General features: G+C 38.6%; 1 protein-coding gene across 4 annotated transcripts in view; it reads left to right on the top strand.

Moving 5' to 3' along the window:
* Window positions 1-1,276: 1,276 nt before the first annotated feature.
* LOC124859296 (phosphatidylcholine:ceramide cholinephosphotransferase 1-like) overlaps window positions 1,277-18,072 on the top strand; it is a 30,546-nt gene continuing 13,750 nt past the window's right edge. For 2 of the 4 annotated variants that reach the window (XM_047352009.1, XM_047352012.1), the window contains exons 1-2: window positions 1,286-1,392; window positions 14,111-14,188. The gene's annotated coding sequence lies outside the window, so the exon portion shown is untranslated. Of the gene's footprint in view, window positions 1,393-14,110; window positions 14,197-18,072 lie in introns of all 4 variants that reach the window. The other 2 variants (XM_047352010.1, XM_047352011.1) reach the window with 2 other exon arrangements.

Genomic DNA, 18,072 nt, shown 5'->3' on the forward strand with positions numbered 1-18,072 from the left:
TGAATAACTCTTTAAAACACAGTTTTGGGATGTTGTAGAAGTATAAAGGGGAAGGAAACATAATACTCAGACAATATTATTGTCATAAATAATGAAATAGTAAAAAGAAGAAACGTTGTGCAATAAAGTAACATCTTGTTAATTTATGACTTTGCAGGGTATAGTGTATTTATATTATTTTTCTTATACTATTTGCTAGTTTGCAGAAATAAAGAGTAGATCATTAATTTGTTTTACCGCTAAAAGTCTTTTTTCAATGTTTTTTATTCATTTAAAATCTTTTGTTTAAAACTCAAGAATTTAGTCATTTCATGCATATTTGACAACCCATGCTTAAAAACTCTACAGAAAGACATATAGTCTTTTTTCTCACTGTCTAACTGTCTATTCTGACTTGCTAAGTTCCGAAATAATGAGATAGTACAGAATCCAGCAAGATAAAGATATCCAGCAAGGAAGAGACTCCTCAAGTCTGGTTCATCATCTGTACAATTTCCTGATGCCTGAAGATGCAGCGTATAAAATAATATACACCATGGGAATGTCCAGCCATCATACCGTTCAAGAAAGAGACAGATTCTGTGTCACACAGATACATTTATTTTGGTTAGAAATGTGCAAATCAACTGCAAACCAAATACAAAAGACCTTATGAAGATAATGGCTGCTGCAGCGAAGACTGCTGCACACCACAAGAAAGATGGCTTCAGCATGAAAAAACAATATGTGGAAATATTAAAGAATTTTTTTAAGAGATCAGCCAGGAAGGTGAAGTGTGTGCACAAATAGGTCTTCCAAATGGACAAAGACCTCAATCATACATCAAGTTAGTTACAAAGGTAATTCTGTTAAACCTAGGGAGTTTGAGAAATGTCAAAAAAACAAACAAAAAAAAACCGATTAGCAAATAAGAGTAATTTTGTTCATCCAAATTAACCTGAAGCAGAAAAAGTGTAGTCTTCTTTAAAGTAAGAAATAAAGAAAAATGTTATCTTCATACATGTAAATATTTAAAACCTACACCAGTAGGCGGCTCCAGGTGTAGGGAGCCAGTTTCAAACCCTCCACGTGTAAATCACGGACAGAAATCGAACATGTACATTAGTGTCTTAATGAATAAAAATAAAGAAATATACTGAGGTGTGTTATTTCTGCTACGGTGTCATTTATATTTGAGGCAATATGCGTCCCTGGATTTGCGGGACATAACATCTGTTGTTCAATTTTGTCGTCAAAGAATTGGAGAATCCAACATTGTACCAGGACGTGAAGGCAACACGGATGACGCCTTCTTCAAACCGCCTACCCATGAAAATAGACTAACGGAGGAGGCTCCTCGCCACACTGTGTTGGTAGCCTGAACGTCTTGATAAGGCTTTCGATATCGCCAAGGTAAGAAAATATCTGTCAAATAACTGTGTATTTGTGTTCTCTGGAAAGACAAACGGCAGCTATCTTGTGAGCGGGGCTGGCTTAGAAGACAAGTCGTGTCGAGGTAACTGTTATTATTATTGCAATAACGACTATATAGCACAAACTCTTGGAATAACTACACCTCGTATTGTGCCACAAGGCCAACCAGTGTATCGTCGAACCACATATGAGCTTTAGGTTTAGAAGCAGGCGTGGCCTTAGCTAACCAACGCGCCCCTCTGGCCTTTGGGGTGGAAACAGCTGCCGAAAAAAAACATCTCTGGTTATCATTAGTAATCCCGATCCAGCGGGACTTAGAGAGGCCACAGCCCGAGCTTCACCTCGGGTAAACTGACGTTTTCACGTTGAAACACGATTCTTGTGGCATGATAGTCATCGGGTATGTCGCTAGCACAGATATCCCCAAATCTCGCTGCGAATGTAGGGGCTCCGGGAAGACTGTATTACAGGTAAAAAGCTAGCTGTGGTGCGGAAGACGCCAGCTTTGCTGTCTATTTTTAGATGGATCAGCCAGACCATAAGCTCCTTAAACCCCACAGTACAACCACGTCCGATGCGTGAGCGTGAAGTGGGTCCATGTTTTTAATACACGCAGCCACGCTGCAATTAAATGTGGCTTTCGCAATCTTACAGGTGTGTTTTCTGTGAAGAAGGCTTAAATATCCACTTTGGAGAGAGATACAGTAAGAAAAACAAATCAAAAGTTAATTACAGTTTAAAAAAAAGTTAAAACATTATTGTTATCATTCAGTCTTTAAATATGACTTTAACGAGGCATTTCTGGTATTTGATAAAAAATTTGTACATGTTGAATTAATTAGTCATCAAAGTTTTTTCATTTTTTAAATTTATTTATTTAGAGATGCACTGATCAAGCTTTCTGGGCCCATACCAATTTCCGATTTTCTTTGGGGTCTGATGTGCTGAAGCCGATTTGTTTAAATTAGTTTTTCTAATAACTTTCACAAAAGAAAATGGAAAAATCTGCTTGCAGGGTCCTAGATAGAGGTCTAAATTTAACAGATGAAAGGATTACTAGATTATCTGTATTTTTGCATCAAAGCCTTTGCCCTGAATAATTGTTTTTGTTAAATTAAATAAAATGCATCAATTGACACGTACAGTGAACATTGTGCCTCATTGTAATGAATTGATTGTAATAAAAATTGGCCTGTTCCAATCTCTAGTCAATTGGTTCTCACCAGTGATTTTTGTTATTATTACTTTAATGTGTAATGTTTGTGACCTTTCCAATAATGTAGAGGTCATGTCTCTAAGTGAAAAGATAAAAATTGGAATTTTCAAAACATGTGAAAGATTTTGACCCTAAGGTGAGTATTTACCACTTAAATTGCCATAAGTTGTACATTGCTTATCGAGTTTTATTTTTTTGGGATGTTGTCAGAAAAAAGCTTTTCAAGTTTACTTTAATGGATACTGATGTAAATATAATTAAATTAACTTTTAATTTTTTTTCAGGATTTTTTTTCATTACGATTAAAAACAGCAATAGAGAGACCAGCTTAAACATATTTTCCAGTAAACCTGCTTAGTAAGACCTTCCAGGTTTAGGGACGTCCAGACCTGTTAGATGGAGAGCTGGAGTGAGCAATTCCCTTAGAAATAGGGAAATAAGAGGGAGGGGTTATCTCATCGGACAATGAAAACATATGGTTATTAAGCAAAAAAAGTGTTCTGCTTGAACCTTCATGGTTAACTCTGGAAAAAGGTAGTATTAAAATGTGTTTTCAATTAAAACAATGCATGTTTTGTGGGTCAAAACATATCATGTAGCTTAACTGCTACTATTTTTACCACTTTTAGCATTGATATGGTTTTTGCCTCATTTATAAAATTACTTGGTTTATTTTCCCCTGTATAGGTAGTTGAAAAATGAACAGACCGATGTAATAAATTCTACTTACCTTCAGGTAAATCAAGCATTGTTTTGGGACCAAAAGTTTGATTTTGGGCCCTTGCTTTTCCAGGAGGTGAATAAAGAGAACTTATTGAATTCTGGGTGTGTTTAATGTCATTCAGACGGGCATTTGAAACTTGTAACTGTGATATTATATAAGAAGCTGTTTTTGAGGGAACAGAGCACCCAGTGCTGTAAAAGCAAATCCAGCAACTGGAACAAAAACACCAGCTGCAGACTTATTGATAGCTGCAAACTTTAGCCATTCATGTTGCCTTTGATTAAATGAGCAATGAATAGTTTTCTAAATGAAAAATCAGCCCAAATGTAAATGACTGTAGCTGTTTGCCAAGGTAATTTGTTTAAATAGCTGTAGTTGCTGAATATGCAAAGTACTCGTTTCTATGATGCATTTCCAGCCCAAATCTCCGTCTCTCTCATTTTCTATAAATATTACCTAAGTAAGAAGTATTTTAAAGTCTATTCTCAGGGTGACATCGAAAGCACTTTTGAACTAGGGTGATGTTCTCTACTTGGTTTTATATACCTCTGAAGGGTCAGGTCTGAGTCCATCACTACACCCAGATTCTGGACCTGATCTGTGGTTTCTAGCTGTAATAACTGAAGCTGTGTGCTGACTCTTGATCCAAAAATAATTACTTATAAAAATAATTAGGGTCTTGTTTTCTTCAACTGAAATGAATTGATTGATTCTATGCATCTTCCCAGCGCTTGAATGGGTTCATAGTTGCCTGGTGACATTGTGATGTAGCTTTGTGTCATATGTGTACTTATGGTAACTTATCTTGTTTTGTGTTGTAATCACAGCTATTAGGAGTATGTAGATATTGAAAAGGAGGCGCTCCAAGATGGAACCTTGAGGAATCCCCCATGTGATTTTATTTTTTATATTTGTTGAGCCACATTCACCCAATCCCACTGACAAACGTGCACACATTCAAACAACAATAAGCTGATCGGTAGGCAACTTGAGGTTAAGTGCCTGTGCAGACCCCACACACCCTGCACATAAACTGTTCAGAGCTTTACCTTCAGGCAGCCACTACAGAGCACTGTTCGCTAAAACCAGCAGCCACAGAGACAGTTTCTTCCCCCAGGCTGTTTCTTTGTTGAACATTCAATAGAGTACAAAACAGCAGCATACACATGTTGCAAATGCACCTTTTTATTATATATGTGTATATTGTACATTGTAAATATGTATATTCTGTAATGCAAAAACAAAACAAAAGAGCAAAGTGTACCGGAGTCAAATTCCTTGTTTGTATGTACGAACTTGGCAATAAAGCTGATTCTGATTACCCAGAGGCCCATTGACATGTGGCAGGAGGAAGCTGGCATTGAACCTACAACTTTTTGGATTGGAAGATGACTAAAGTATTAATATATATTACTATGTCGAGAATGAATGCATGGCAGTTGAAATATAATGCTCTACCAAGTATTGCATCCAAGCAGTTCTTTGCAGTTGTGATTTTGGAGGAGTTTAGTGAGGCCATGTAGAAGGACCATCGGTCAGAAGTGATTCTGGCAAAGCGTCCAGCGCCTCAGGAGAGGGAAGCAGTGCTTCGCCAACACTGTTTACAGTGGTGTTGAGGAGCTGCTGACCTCGATGGGGGGCGTTATCGGGTGGTGGAAGGAGTACTTTAGGGATCTCTGCAATTCTGTCTTCCCTGGTGGAAGCAGAGACTAAGGACTCTGAGTTGGACTCGTTTATCACCCAGGCTGAAGTCACCAAGGTGGTCAAAAAGCCCCATGGTGGCAAGGCTTTAGGGGTGGATGAGATCCACCCTGAGTACTTCAGCTCTCAGGTTGGAGATCGGAGACAGTGCCTCTAGACTGGCAGACCGGATGGTGTGTCCCAACTACAGGGTAATCACACTGCTCATTCTGCCTGGAAAGGCCTCTGCCAGAGTGTTAGAGAGTCCGGCCGATATTTGAACCTCAGCTTCAGGAGAAGCAGTGTAGTTTTAATCCCGACCATGGAACACTGGACCAGCTCTACGTCCTTCACAGGGTGCTCAAGGGTTCACGGGAGTTTGCACAACCAGTCCCAAAGGCGGGAGAAGGCATTCGACCCTGTCCCTCGTGTTGCCCTGTGGGGGAGGCTCCAGGAGTACAGAGACAGAGGCCCTTTAAATGATAAGTGTTAATAAGTAAATATATAATTTGAATTCATTAAATGCATCAAACCTCAGAATTCCAACCATTTTTGGGCTAGAAATGCATCAGCCAACACGTGCTTTGATGCACTTTTTTGAGTCGAATAAAATTCAGATGAAGGTTAGGGACATATACTTTGATGCATAAATGAGGATAGTCTTGTAATTCCTTTTATTTCTGATTATTTCGGATAAAGAACTTCTTCCTTTTTTTTTAAAAAAAAAGAAGCTGCAGCACATTGTTTTCTCTGTTATATTGTATAATCTTTAGGAAAGAAAACATAAGAATTGAGGGGTCAGACCTTGAGGAAAACCTGAAAATCAGGAGAAGCCAAATCCATGCATCTCTGGTTAAAAGTTGTTAATATCTTACCTGAAGTAGATAACTCTCTTGGCCTCTAAATTAAGGATAAATCCAGGTTTGTTGGAGATGGGCTAAAGTTTAAAAAACACTACAATTTCAAAAACGTCACATACTACATCAGGATGCTATGAGAGGGATCGACTGCACGCAAGAAATTTAACTGCCTACAACCCACTAATAGAACCTCACTATACAGGTCCTTCTCAAAATATTAGCATATTGTGATAAAGTTAATTATTTTCCATAATGTCATGATGAAAATTTTATATTCATATATTTTAGATTCATTGTACACTAACTGACATATTTCAGGTCTTTTATTGTCTTAATACGGATGATTTTGGCATACAGCTCATGAAAACCCAAAATTCCTATCTCACAAAATTAGCATATCATTAAAAGGGTCTCTAAACGAGCTATGAACCTAATCATCTGAATCAACGAGTTAACTCTAAACACCTGCAAAAGATTCCTGAGGCCTTTAAAACTCCCAGCCTGGTTCATCACTCAAAACCCCAATCATGGGTAAGACTGCCGACCTGACTGCTGTCCAGAAGGCCACTATTGACACCCTCAAGCAAGAGGGTAAGACACAGAAAGAAATTTCTGAACGAATAGGCTGTTCCCAGAGTGCTGTATCAAAGCACCTCAGTGGGAAGTCTGTGGGAAGGAAAAAGTGTGGCAGAAAACGCTGCACAACGAGAAGAGGTGACCGGACCCTGAGGAAGATTGTGGAGAAGGGCCGATTCCAGACCTCGGGGGACCTGCGGAAGCAGTGGACTGAGTCTGGAGTAGAAACATCCAGAGCCACCGTGCACAGGCGTGTGCAGGAAATGGGCTACAGGTGCCGCATTCCCCAGGTCAAGCCACTTTTGAACCAGAAACAGCGGCAGAAGCGCCTGACCTGGGCTACAGAGAAGCAGCACTGGACTGTTGCTCAGTGGTCCAAAGTACTTTTTTCGGATGAAAGCAAATTCTGCATGTCATTCGGAAATCAAGGTGCCAGAGGCTGGAGGAAGACTGGGGAGAAGGAAATGCCAAAATGCCAGAAGTCCAGTGTCAAGTACCCACAGTCAGTGATGGTCTGGGGTGCCATGTCAGCTGCTGGTGTGGGTCCACTGTGTTTTATCAAGGGCAGGGTCAATGCAGCTAGCTATCAGGAGATTTTGGAGCACTTCATGCTTCCATCTGCTGAAAAGCTTTATAGAGATGAAGATTTCATTTTTCAGCACGACCTGGCACCTGCTCACAGTGCCAAAACCACTGGTAAATGGTTTACTGACCATGGTATCACTGTGCTCAATTGGCCTGCCAACTCTCCTGACCTGAACCTCATAGAGAATCTGTGGGATATTGTGAAGAGAACGTTGAGAGACTCAAGACCCAACACTCTGGATGAGCTAAAGGCCGCTATCGAAGCATCCTGGGCCTCCATAAGACCTCAGCAGTGCCACAGGCTGATTGCCTCCATGCCACGCCGCATTGAAGCAGTCATTTCTGCAAAAGGATTCCCGACCAAGTATTGAGTGCATAACTGTACAGGATTATTTGAAGGTTGACGTTTTTTGTATTAAAAACACTTTTATTTTATTGGTCGGATGAAATATGCTAATTTTGTGAGATAGGAATTTTGGGTTTTCATGAGCTGTATGCCACAATCATCCATATTAAGACAATAAAAGACCTGAAATATTTCAGTTAGTGTGCAATGAATCTAAAATATATGAATGTTAAATTTTCATCATGACATTATGGAAAATAATGAACTTTATCACAATATACTAAGATTTTGAGAAGGACCTGTACAACTATGCCTTAACCAATAATGTTGGTACTAGATTTTGGCAAACGCTATTTGGTTTAAAACCAGTTTTACCCACAGCTCTGAATACATCCTTTCCATTGTTGAGGAGAGGGAGGGCTAAAGTGATTACAGATGTGTTTAAACACATCTGTTACATGTACATTAGAACGACCTGATGTAAGTGGTTGCATCCAAGAGGTCACATAGAAATCCCGTACAGACTGACAAAGACGGATCAGTGGAAGGATATGTCATCTTAATAATAGAGATATGTCTGTGCAATGAGGAAAGTGGTGAGAAAGCAAATCTTCACATGCACTAACTGTGTGTGTGCGAGGCGGTCGATGTCAAGATGGCGAAATGTTAAAAAGGGTTTATTGTCTTGCTGTATCCAGCCTTGCTGCATGGAAAGCAGTATTTCCAACCCAAATCATGTCCGACTCCTAGCGAGCGAGTAAGCAGGACAAGCGTGGCACAGCAGCAGTTTTAGTAGAACAATGAACGGTCTGTGGACTGCGTGATTCAGTTCTGGAAAACCATGTCAGTTGACAACCCCTGTTTTGACCAACTTGAATATATCGGCAAATGGATTTTCTCACCTGGAAAAACGACGGTGTTGTCCTGTCTTTGTCTTTAAAAGGTTTTCCTCATTACCTGGTCTTCCTTAGTCACATAGTGTAGTGTTTGACCTTTATTGGTTCTAGATCACATTATAACACTGAACAAGGTGCAGTGTTATTGTTTTAAAGATGCTCTTGCTTTGTGGCCCCTGCTCTGCAAGGTGTACATATTTATTTGCCTCTCCAGTCCATGTGTCAAAGTGTCCTTGGGGAAGACACTGACTCTCAGAAATGCCTCCTGTGTGTGAGTCTGTGCATATCACAGAAACAAGTTGAGAGTACAGATTAATAGCGCTATAAGTGTGTAGCCTGTGATTTGTAATTGCATTTAGTTTTCTAACATTTATTTAAAATATCTGTTTTTATGGCCCTTAACTCTTAACCTAATATGAGTTTTTGAGAAACAAAGTAAGCCAGCTTTGAAAATTAGAGCCTTTAAGTAATACTAAATCATACAAGTCTGCTTTCAACAAGAAATGATGATTGACAAATGGTATGTATGTGTAACATGTCTGGCATTGAGTAATATTTAAAACCTAGAAATGAGGTTCAGCAAACCAGATAGGGACTAAGCAGATAATACCTATAATAAAAACATCTTCTGCCATGCCTACAGTGCATCTTTTAGGTGTGTTTTAGTAAAATACTTCAAAATATCAGTACTTTTAGTTGTAGAACTGACTTCTGACCATTTGTTTTTTTTTTTTGTTGGGAAAAAGTCTTTGTTTGACATTCTACAAATGACAAAGCTTCAATGATAACTTGAATTAAGGTGCTGTAGTGTCCAGAGTTATTTTATTTTCCTGCTCTGTGCAGCATATAGTAATACAGATCTCCCGTCTCCGACCTGTTGCTGCAAACTGCCTGTTAGTTGGACCTTTCTTTCGCTTAAAAGTAAGACAAACTCAGTTATGTGGAAATATTTAAAAGTTGTGCAAAACACTGAACTAAAGGTTGCGTCACCTATAAGTCTTATATGGTTGTAGCTGGCAAGTTGTTATCCAGGCCTAACGAATTAGACGGCTAAGGTCAGTTTATTACACTTTCTGTGTCACTTTTTAAACAGCAGAACAGCGAACAGGTGTAATCCTTTTCAATACATATTTGAGGACTGCTGAACTTTGCAATGTGTCCGGTCTTGCTAAGTCTCTGTATCAAATAACATATTTTGTATAAATAACTGTAATAATCAATAGATCATTTTTATATTGGCAGCAGTTGAAATAATTGGTCCTTTTCTGTGCTTTTGACAACAGCTTTCATTCTGAAACCGTAGCATTTCTAATCCACACCAGATCCTGCTGCCTTGTTTAGGTTGTTTACAAATGGCAAAGTGCTCCCTTTCTTTTTCCCTAACTAAGTTACAGTCCAAAACAGAGTGACATTTAAAAGGCAATGGGCTCATCTGGATCCAAATGCTCATTTGTCTGGCTTAAAAATAAATTTTGCATTAGCGAGTATGATTGATCCTCAGTACTCGAGCAGCACGGCAGGTTGCAACTGCAACCCTCAATGGCTCTGATGTTTTTATGATTGATCGCTGATGAGAGATGATTTAAGCTGGAGCTCTCCTCCAACAAACCAGAGGCTTCCATGCTGTCTCCACCATAATTAGAAACACATGTAGCTTTAATGCTTGTCACATAATGTCCCAGTTTTGTTTTTGTTGCCTACCACAGTTTTTAGAGTACGTGGTAAGTAGGGCTTTGAGGTTGTTTTATATTGCATTATAATTATTCTCTAAGGAGAAATTGAAGAAGGAAGCACGAGCTGAGCTGATAAAGACCAGTTTCTTGTTAGTGCTGATCTGTTGTCTAACATGTTTAAACCCGACCTGGGTATTTTCTCATCCAGGCTTTGAGTTTTTAAGTTTCGGGTAAGCCTTTGCTTTTGTTTATGGTTTTGACGAACCTAACATGGTTTCATATTGACAGAAGAGTTTGTGAACTTGTTGAAGAACAAAGTTAGTTTTACAAAACATTGAAGCAAATATATGTTGATTTAAGGTGAATAATGTATTTTTTATGTTTATGCATCAAATGAGCATTCTTGACATATTTTTTAACATTCTTGTCCTTAATATATGCAACACAACTAGAGCTGCACCGATCAGGCCTTTACTGAACAGTGCTGATTTCTGGTCCGTTTTGAGGTCATACCTGCTCAGTTTCAATTTTGACTGATTCTGATTTTCCCTCAAAGGACAAAAAGAAATGTTAAAGTGGGTCTGGTTAAAATGCCAAATAACACACTAAATCTGCCATTTCTTGGAATTTTTACAAATGAGATAAAGTTCACAAACTGTTTTTGAAGAACCTGTGTCTGTTGTTGGATACATCAGTCCTTTTCGACAAGTAAAACAGCAACACATCTTGTAATAGATGTGATGTGTTCTAGATGCCAAACAATGCTCTGAAATGGCCCTGTAGCACACTCCCGAGATCTGAATGTGTCGTTTTGAGATTTTGAGGACCTACAGCTGACTTTTCCAAGAGTTTAAGCTGATTATTTTGCGCTCAAATGGCCAAAATATAAAAATATATAAGTTTGGAAATTTGTTTTTGCAACTTGAAGCATGACACGAAGTAGTGGTTGCATGACGGAGTCAACCAGATAACGAGTTCTTCTTGGGCTTGCTGACAACAGGTTACAAAAGCTTAAAAGAAACCTTTTACATCTTTTTAAATCTGTTTTGTGGCAGAAAAGATACGATCAATGTGAATGCAACGCCCAGCTAACTGAAATCCTCTAAAGTTGCCAAGCACTTTGGAGCTTTGTACCTGTATCTGTGCTAAACTAAAGGCTCCTTTTGTTTTTAAGGATTTTAAGCTACATTTGTGCATCTCTGGTTCAAAATATAAGATGCTTTTAGGGCTCAAACTGAATAGCTGTTCTTTTAAATATAGTTTTTAGATTTTTGAAACATTGGTTTTATTTGTGAGAACACAAAAAGGAGTACTTTGAGTGCTGTTTTATCACTAGAACTAGGGGCTGCACGGTATTAGGAAAGCCATCTGATATGTGATAATGGTGAATGTCGTTATAATGATATGTTTATGCAGTACATAAACAAATAATGAAATAATTAAAAAGGTGTCGGTATCTTTCTGTTTTTGAGCACATGGCAAACATTGACTTCAGATAGTGAGTGGTCTATTCAGCTACTGGAGGAAAAAAAAAAGTCAATTTCAGCAACAAAGTTGATTTTTGGAATGATAAACGTTTGCTGTTTTGGCATTGAAACAACTTAGTTGTAGTTTCTTAATGACTTGACCACCTTATTACCTATTTACCTTCTAAAACGTTTTATACTGCATTAAACAACTGTCTCCAATATATTACAGTCAGAGAGAGAACCTTAATGCACTATATGTCAATAACTAACACTTATTGCTGTCCAGGCACTTCTTTGCAACATGCTTATTGTTTGTTGTTGCAATAACCATAGATTTGCAATTTATTGTGCAGCACTAATTAGAAGCCCCTTGTAGTTAGACAAGAAAAAAAGCAAACTAAGGTCTAGTCAGACCTTGACAAAGTTATTTCTTTAAACAGGCTTAGTGATTTGTGAGGGTTAATCTGTGAAAGGTTTCCCCAAAATATTGCTCCAATGTGGTCTTGTTCTAGTGAGCCAAATATTATGTGTTGCATTGCCTCATCTATTAACCTGCACACTTTGACCACAGAGTCATGGCTCCTAGATTCAGGTAAAGGCTTTGACTCCATGAGGAGATTACAGGATCATCCCATGTTCCCATTCTTTTCCTACTTTTTAGTTTTAAAGTGTGTCAAAGAACATGGTGCTTGTTGAGGGCTTTTGAGAACAGTACAAATTTGTAATTTAACAAATCAAGAATTGCAAATATTTCCATTCACTTGTTCACACAAAATCCTGCAGAAAACCTATTTTTACACAGCAGATGTGCCGTTCTGGATTAGATTCGAATCGATTGTGTTGGCGAAGCAAAACATGGCATGTTGTGTTGTTTTATACAAGAACGGCCTCAACATGCGACAGGGCAAGAAATCAAACGGCCCGTTTAAGGACACCACACCCTGCATCTGTCCTCTGTGTTAGAATGAGATCCATGTTTTGTGACTGCTTTTTAAAGCCTTGTCACTGGAAGACTGCATTTTGCCATCGCCATGTCCGAGTCTGCCCCTGGCACTCCTTTGAGAAGTTGTGTACAAATGGTTTATTTAAAGAATTGTCTTTCAGCAGCCTGAGAATCTTCCAGGGACCCAATGTCTGCTGTGTTCATTGCAGTTTTTAAAAACGAAAATGTCTATGCAAGATAATGTGACTAATGTTCACTGTGGCTTTAGGTTATATTTTGCTTTATGTAACATGGAGATAGTTTCTAGGTGATTATTAAGATATGGGTGGGTTGAAAGTTTAAAAGCACATGTAAGTTAGTCACTGAGGTTTGAGGTATTACAACACTTTCTTGTAATAAAGTAAATCAGCACAGAGTCTTTCCATATTAGGAAAATAAGCTTCTTGTACAGTTTAAGAATGTGAGAAAGTTTTATTAATTCAATCTTCCTGTGTAGATTCTCTTTATTCAATCTCAGAACTTAAAAAAGGGTTTTATTAGCATATTGTAAGACTCAAAGCTCATAAAGACTTTTCTTAAATTGTATAAACCTGTAATAGCCTGTTAAGACATTGTAGATTTTAATGTAAATGAAATGCTATACAGCACATTTTGTCGCAAGTGTTTTGTCGATCTCATAACCTTTTATTAGCTTTTTGAAAGATTCATTGGAAACTGAGCCTCCTCATACAAAGTGATTGTGTGGCTGTCAACATAAACCTCCATGTTTTAGATTGTTCATATGATAGACTGGGTCCTAAATATTGCACTGGTGCCTAACTATTTCCTGCTGATGGGTCCCTTGTGTGCCGTGCTAGTTATATTTTCTGATGTTTGGAATCAACATGCAGCTGAATGGTTGGTGGGGGGGCCGGGGGCGTTACTTTATCGGTCCTTTGAGGCTTTAAAGGTTTGACATCCTTAAATGTTCCTGAGAAAGCTACAGGGGGTGTTTCTTTTTTCCATCAGCAGATGGTCGGGCTGTTCGGCATTCTTGCTTTTAGGGAGCTTGTTGTGTCTTTAAATGAACAAGGCCCTCATGGTATTAATTAATCAGCATATTGGTTTGTAATTGTAGTGTAGCTGGGATGTGTTTTCACTTTCTGGTAGTTACTGTAAACCTTATTGTGTGGTACTGTTTATCTCACTTTGTTGTGACCAAAGGTGAAAGCAGAAGTGTCGTAAATAATGAGACAAGATCGAGATGAGACTTATGTTTCGTCATGCTTGTAGTGAAACCTTTCAGTGCAAACAAACACACTTTTAACGTTCTGAATGTAAATTACCATAGGTTACTGATAGTGTAAAATGTGTCGGACAGCAACAGTACCAATCCCCCGTTTTCTCTCAGTTTTGAAGTTTGACAGATTCTTATTGGCTAACTTGCGTTTTTCCACAATAACGATAAACTGCAAAATATTTGCCAACCCTGCTCAAAGCTAGCTGGCCAATGTAAAGCAACCAGATTATTGAAATTTGTTTGTAAATCTTTATGCTCATAATATTGTGATATTTTTATTGAAGGTCATCATCGGTTATCATGGGCAAATGACTACCAATCTGATAATGCTAATTCAACTGTTAAAAGTGTTCTTTTGGGTTATCTATTTAGAGCCTTTATCTGTCACTCACAGTTTCTGATCTTAACCTTTATTTAAAAGAAGTGTTTTGTTTTTCTGCTTTTTACCAGTACATGAGGGCATCAAGAAGAAGTGTGTACGTTCTCCAGGAACTGCTCAACACATTGGCCAGTTGCTAAGAGTCACAGGTAATGAGGTAATGTGTGATCTGTTGTTAAAGTTGAGCCACAGGCAGGATACTGCTGAAGTAAACACTCTTGTCAAGGTCAGTGTCACTGTGACCTTACAAAACAGCCTTCAGGCTTTAACTCTGAATGAGTACCGAGCTTCTGCTTTAAACAGATTAAAAAATCGTTTGTGACTTATTTGCAAATAGTGAACTGTAGCTTCAGCATCTTTTCAAGAAACACGTTTCATCTGTTGATATTTTGACTTGGCTGAAGGAAAATTAATCTGATGAAAAGGAGAACAGGAAACGTGGAGATAGATTTCACAATGTGTTGGGGACGTGTTACTGAAAAGTCTTTGCAGATTTTAGCTTTAAGATCTGTCCGTTTTTATTAAATGAGACACATTCCAAGCATGTCGTAAAACAGTCGCACTAAATGATACGACAAGCCGATCAACTTGGTGTTCCTATGAATTGGCTTTACAGTACTAGCTGACTTTACATTACTCTGAATTTTCTGGATGACTTCCTCAGCATTGCTGCAGGTACACTTGCTCGTTCTGTGTCTGACTGAGAAACTGTGTAAGTCACAGGGAAATACAGTTAATTTGTAACCATATTGTCTTTCACATAAACCTGGCTGGCCCAGTTATGTCAATATTGACCTCATATTCTCCACGTATGCAGTATTTGTATACCAGTTGTAAATGGATACAGCTGAGAGTGTGTGCTTTAGCCATTGTCAGCGTTCGCAGTGTAAAATCAAAACTGAAAGCGGATACTACTTTTTCAAAAGCTGTGCGGAAAGAAAAGGACAAGAGCTCAGAACATGAGATACGAAGAGTGCAAACTGCCTATTTGATTTCTCAACAGGTTCCTGTTGCAGGGAGTATCATATGTTTGCGTCTTTTATGCGACAGAAATTGATAGTTGATTGCCTATAATTGTCAGCAAATGTGTCATATTCAGATAACCTGTCAAGATTAAAGTGGGCTTGGATGCTAGCCTTTTTTTTCCAGGGTTCAGGAGAAACTGGTTCTGGTGCAGGAAACCGCAAAAGCTGTTCATCAGTTACTGTGTATTAAGATGACCTAATCAGTTTGGCTGTTACAAAGCATGAGGTATGCATGGAGCTCCGATGTTCTCACACTATAAAAACTAATGGTTTTATGGTGTTGACGCTTAAAACAAAATGTTTAAAATGATCAAGTTGCTCTTATTTCAATCAGAAAAGCAACAATTATTGCTGCAGCTGCCTAAAATATTGTACTGATTACAGTTAAAATAATATCTTCATATGGATATATGGACTTATAAAACAGAATAAATGCTTTTGCTGTTCTGATCTTTATGGAGTAAGAAAAGTGTCCACATTTTTCCTGGAGCCCATGGTGATTTGTGTGAATTATGTGTACGGTTTGCAGACCAGCATTCAAACATGTTCACAAATGTTCTCTAGCAGAGTGAATACAGAAATAAAACCTGTGGGAACATCAACTTTTACACCTTACATTTGCGCACTGGAGCATATTTAGCAGCTTCATTAACTCCCCTTCCAGGGGAAGCATGGAGCCACTTAAAAAGTTTTAAAGTAGTCAGTACTTACAGTAAAAATGTTAGTTGTATTTGTACAATATAAATGAAAACCAATTGTTTTTGGTTTAGCTGCATATAAAGGCACCTACAACTACTCAAAATGCTTGTGTTTAAATTTGATGTTTTCAAAATCATAAAATTGCTAGAGGTTTGGAAGAAAACCCATCCTTAAGGTCCTATAGTAAGGGGCTGGAAGCTTAGAACATCCCAGTGTAAATGTTCTTGGCTTGGCTGCAAACATTTTCCAAGACCTTTTAACTTTCCCATAGAATTATCTGCATTTCTGGGAAGAAAGATGGAAGAACTGATGAACATGAAGCTGATAATAAAGCAGGAGACTGGAACTGGAGATGAGGCAGGGTGATAAACAGTTTTCCTCCTCTCCGGGGGTCAGTGTGCTTGAGCGGATGAATTCATGGAAGGGGGTTCTGGACTGATGATCCACTTTGAGTTTAAATTGAGGTCAGGTATTTTAGGAGTAAAATAATTGGTGCTTTTAGCAGCATCTCTGATATGAGCTGTTTTTATTGACTCTTATTGGACTGTAACATTGCTGGCGAGTCCCAGTCTGTCCTAGTGGTAGGTATGGTGTGTTTATGTTACTGTCAGATTGACGAATTGTTGCTCTTAAGTGAAATATTTTTCCGGTAGTGTCACGGGTGCAACCTGTGTTAACCAACCATCCCCCTTGCCTTCCTGTTGGCCCGACCAAACCTTAAACACTGGACAGTTGATGGAAAAAGTAGCAAACATCATCTGTTCTTTTAAACCATACACCTTCAATAATAAAATTGACACGAGAAGTTTTCAGATCCTTTTAAAAGTTATTCTTTTGTAATGTTTCAAAGTATGTAATTGCATTTGCTGTCAAAAGTGCTTAATATTTTCACAGTAATAGTTGTTTAATTCACTGCTTTTATAGTGTAAAAGACATCCCCACAGCCTGTTTTATACATCATATTATAAATCCTATATAACCTCTTAACTTGAGAGTGTAAGACACAAGGAACGTGTGATGCTCTGTCTCAGCTACGTCAAAACGTGACCCATCTGTTCAGATGCCTGCGTGTTTTGTTCACGATTTAAGAAGGTGAAGGATCGATAGGTTTATATTTATGTACACAGTTAAACAGTGTCTCAGTGTAATACAAAATCACTGCAGCAACAAAAACCTTAGCAAAGTACTGGGAATACTAACTATTACTACAACTATTAACATTAATTATGCAGCAACTGATTTGTGTCTTAAAAGCCTTCGCAGGCCCAATACTTCTCCTTCATGTGCGTGTTGTTGACTCTGAGGCTTGTACTTTTTTTGCAGTGAGTTTGGGGAGGGGAAAAAAAAACAGTGGCTTCCTTTATTGGTGTAAACATTCGGATCCAAGAGAATGATGTCAGTGATTCAAGAAGAAGTTAGTATTCAGTGTAAACATATTACAATAGAACTCAGTACTTTATAAGGACCCACCTTTGTGTGCTTTAGTTACTCAGCACATAGTAACCCTGAGCTCTGGGTTCTCGGTAATTTATATTAACTTTGAAGGACCGAAGACCGTGATTTAGTAATATCTTGTTTCACATTTCATAATGGGCTGCACGGTGGCGCAGTTGGTAGCACTGTTGCCTTGCAGCAAGAAGGTCCTGGGTTCGATTCCTGGCCGGGGGTCTTTCTGCATGGAGTTTGCATGTTCTCCCCGTGCATGCGTGGGTTCTCACCGGGTACTCCGGCTTCCTCCCACAGTCCAAAGACATGCCTGTTAGGTTAATTGGTAACTCTAAATTGCCCTTAGGTGTATGAAAGAGCGTGTGCATGGTTGTTTGTGTGTTGCCCTGTGATGTACTGGCTTCCTGTCCAGGGTGTACCCTGCCTCTCGCCCATAGACTGCTGGAGATAGGCACCAGCTCCCCCGCGACCCACTATGGAATAAGCGGTAGAAAATGACTGACTGACTGACATTTCATAATGTGAGGAAACTTCCTTCTGTCATGTTCTCGACAGCTCGTCTTTTAGTTTCTTTATCATTGTAGTTAAATATTTTCAAGAATTACAGAGATAAACTATCATAAAAATGCTCATGTGTCATGTGTATCTTAATTCAGTTGTATATTATCTGAACAATTTTATATGAAAGCAACTTGTACAACCTAGTCCAGATTAGCAGCAGGTACAGTGTAAAATCAAAAACAGTTCTTCAGGAAAATGATCATATCTGCCTTCTCAGGCAGTAGGTGTGAGCGTTCTGGACAGAAAAATGTTTCCTGCAGTGGAGGAAACACCTAGTTTTCGCTACACCCTTCTTGAATGCA

This window comes from Girardinichthys multiradiatus, chromosome 22, assembly GCF_021462225.1.
Source record: "Girardinichthys multiradiatus isolate DD_20200921_A chromosome 22, DD_fGirMul_XY1, whole genome shotgun sequence".
NCBI lineage: Eukaryota > Metazoa > Chordata > Actinopteri > Cyprinodontiformes > Goodeidae > Girardinichthys > Girardinichthys multiradiatus.